A 3,727-nucleotide genomic window follows, 5' to 3' on the forward strand; every position below is an offset into this window, starting at 1 on the left:
GGCGAATTGGGTGCACCTCATGGTGATCCTGCCGTTGGCTCTACGTCGGCAGCTCCTACGGTGTCTTCGTCACACTTTGAGGTAGAAGATGAGTACATGTTTGACATGTGTGATGTGTTTCTAGCTCATGAGCATGACGTGTGCAAAGAGAATTGTCAGCCCTGCACGAAACGGGCTGCCGAAATGGAGGATAGATTGATGATGAGTGTCCGAACACCTCTTTACGACGGTGCACGGTACTCGGTGCTCCGAGCATCGTTGGAAGTACTCAACTTGCAAGAAAAATTTGGTTGGAGTAACGCAAGTGTCGATGCACTACTTCTGTAAGTATGGAATGTGGCTTTTATATATTCTCTCCCTCTCTCTTTATGGTGTCGTCTTCTAGGAATTATACTAATACGCATGTTTGTTGTAGTTTGATGGGCAAAAATGTTGCTAGCTGATCACCACATGCCTCCAGATTGTGGAAGAGCTAGATCGTATTTCACTGCACTTGGAATGGAGTATGAGCGCATCCATGCATGCGTCAATGGTTGCATGCTATATCGCAATGAGCATGCACATGCTACCTCATGTCCCGTGTGCGGGGAGGAACGATACAAGACAAGTGTGAGCGGGGCACACCTACCCCGCAAGGTATTAAGACATTTTCCATTAATTCCTCGCATCCAACACATGTTTAAAAGCTATCGTGGAGCCTCTCATGTGGCACGCAAACCATCGCTCGAATGATGGAATGATGCGTGTCCTTGCCGATTCACCTGCATGGATGCACATCGAAACTCAATGGCCAGAGTTTGGCTTAGAGCCTCGACACTTGAGGTTTGGGTTAGCAAGTGATGGTGTCAACACCTTTGGCACTAAGTCTACTTCATGGAGCACTTGGCCTGTGGTGATCGTCAACTACAATATTCCACCATGGGAGACAACCAAGAAGGGCCATATACTTCTTTCCTTGCTTGTTCCAGGGAAGTAAAAAGTGTCAAATATTGACATTTACCTCGAGCCCCTCATCGAGGAGTTGGAGGAGTTATGGAGAGGCATTCGTGTTGTCGATGTCTCACTTGCAAAGGGAGAGGCTTAAGTGAGGGGAATTCTTATGAGGACTATGCACGACTATCCTAAGCTTGGAGAGATTTTTGGTAACTCCCTGTCCTCTATCTCTATTTTCCTCATTCCCTGTCTCCTTTTAGCTCCCTCTAGCTCACTTTAGTTTACTCATCTCTCTAACCATATGATATGTATGCAGGGTTGTCCACATCGGGCCATAATGCATGTCCTACTTGCGGGCCATCGTTGGTGACTGAGAGGCCAGATTCCTTGCACAAGGTAATCTATCCAAACAACCATCATTTCTTACCCCAAGGGCATATCAAGCACAAGGCTCCAACAAATGGGAAGGCTCCTCTAAAGCTCACAATGGCAGATTAGGAACCATTTGGGAGGAACACCACAACAACAATCCGGCTCCGTGTCCTCCACCAAAAGGTATGTCAAGGTATTCCATATTTTTAAGGCTTTCATATTGGAAGGACTTAAAAATACAACACCTCTTGGATCCTATGCACATATTCAGGAATGTACCCCAAACACTATGGGACCACATTATTGGCAAGAAGGACTCTTTGGGTGCGAGGGAGGATTTGAGGCTTTTAAAACGTCTCCCCACCTCTACCACCCCACGGTGTGTCCCAAATGGAAAGATTGTGCTTCCTAAAGCACCATGGATGCTAGCAAAAGAAGAATTAAACAAGGCGAAGGGTACCATTGCCTCTATTTGCACACCAATAGGATACATGAGGTTGCTAAAGGGAGCTTTCACAAAAGCGAAGAAGGGTGGAAGCGTTCAATTGTATGGGTTGAAGTCCCACGATTGGCACAAGATGCTTCATGTAATCTTCATACTCCCTATTCTATCTATAGTTCATGATTTACATTGTAGTTCATTCTGCCGGTGAGTATGTGTATATGTCGGGACAAGAAAGTCAGGGACGCTATTTTCAAATTAGGAGAGCTAGTAAGGTACACCACAAGACTCCACTTGACTACACCTTTTTTATGTACACAATAGTTTCAACTAGCACTTAGTGTACCCTTGTGTGATTTTTGCAGATTTGTGAGCTCCAAGGAAATCAAAATAGAAGCTATCCTTGCTGCTTAAACACTTGCAACAGAAACTGTGTGTGCCATTGAAGATGCATTTCCTCGATCGGTCCTTCTTAGTCAAATTCACCTCTTGGTTCACATGGTGGAGGAGATAGCTATATGTGGAGTAGTGCACACATGATGGATGTTCTTCTTAGAGAGGTTTTTAAAGACTCTCAAAGATTTTTTGTGGCTACGGTCTCAACCAGAGGCATGTATGGCCGAAGGGTGGATTGTTCAAGAGGCATTTGTTTACATATCAGAGTATTTGGCAAAAGTTGATCCTTCTCTCCCTTGCATGTGGTCGGACGAGGAAGATTCAAGGATGACTTCACACTTGACAAGTGGAAAGGGGAAACTACTTAACATGGATATGAATCTACCCTGAGTGGTCAATAACTTTTGCATTCTCAATGCAAAAATTATGACCAAGTGGGTGGACTTGTGGACAGTGGCAAAGAACAGGCGTTTGCAAGAGAGGGAATCATGGAAACAAGCACATGGAGGAAGGAGGGCACCCCCAGTGCCTAGACACCTTGCATATTTCCTAGATCTCATTAGTGCATAGTGGATTCATGAGAGAATGACCGAGGCAAAAGCGAGCGGAGAAGACATCACCAACAAAGAATGGGAGTATGCACGAGGCTACGTACCAAAGGTAGAGTACTCATATACCTAAACCATATTGTCTCGCTATTTCTTGAAATTATCTTTAACATGTATTTGATAAATTAATATATTTTTCTATTTGTAGTGCCTTTCCTCTAACTCTATGTGGTCAAAGGGTCGTCACTTTCGTACACGCCACATTGACGAGCGTAGAACCACCATGGATTGTGCCATCATGGGCAACTTTGACACAGACGGTGATGAAGCCAGGTACTGCGGAACTATTGAAAGGATACTAAAGGTTAATTTTAGAACCTTTCATAGCTTCATATTTGAGTGCAAGTGGTTTGCAAATGTGTCTAGACGGCATGAGAATGGCCTCTACATGGTGGACTCTAGTGTGCATCACACAAGGAGGTATGACAATTTAGTTTTACCGTGCAATTGGGAGCAGGTGAGTGACATGTACCTTTTTTATTCTTATTTACTTGTTGTAGCGTTAATTATACCAATGTAACTCACTTTGAGCTTCTATTTTATAGGTCATCTATATCCCAGCAATCCATCAACCAAAACTTTGGTTCGTAATTCCCGTAACACCTCGGGGGAGAACCATTTTTTCCACTAATGAAGTGGAGGCTATCTTCGACCCTCTTCCACCTCCGACTTTGGATGAGGTGGAAACAGAGGAGAGGGAGGTCGATGAATCAAGTCCGGCGGCAGCGAGTCTTAGCGAGGATGATTGTCATGATGATGAAGATCATGAGATGGAGGATGACGAGCTCGAAGATGATGAAGCTGGCAATGCATCCCCAAACGACAATTCCGTTTCTCTCTTTATTGATTTAGGAGCCATGGGCTTAGAATTGGATGATGCTTCATGTAGAGATCTTTTGGAAGACGATTCATAAACATTTTGCAGTTATGAAGTTTTTTGATCGTGTAATCCATTCACCTCTCTCTCCCTCCTCTT

The 3,727-nt window shown here is 44.3% G+C and overlaps 1 pseudogene; it reads left to right on the forward strand.

The window, feature by feature from the left end:
- Positions 1-873: 873 nt before the first annotated feature.
- Positions 874-3,382, forward strand: LOC147435893 (uncharacterized; annotated as a pseudogene).
- Positions 3,383-3,727: the final 345 nt, after the last annotated feature.

Source organism: Adiantum capillus-veneris, chromosome 18 (genome assembly GCF_014529385.1).
Source record: "Adiantum capillus-veneris isolate H3 chromosome 18, ASM1452938v2, whole genome shotgun sequence".
NCBI classification, from domain to species: Eukaryota; Viridiplantae; Streptophyta; class Polypodiopsida; order Polypodiales; family Pteridaceae; genus Adiantum; species Adiantum capillus-veneris.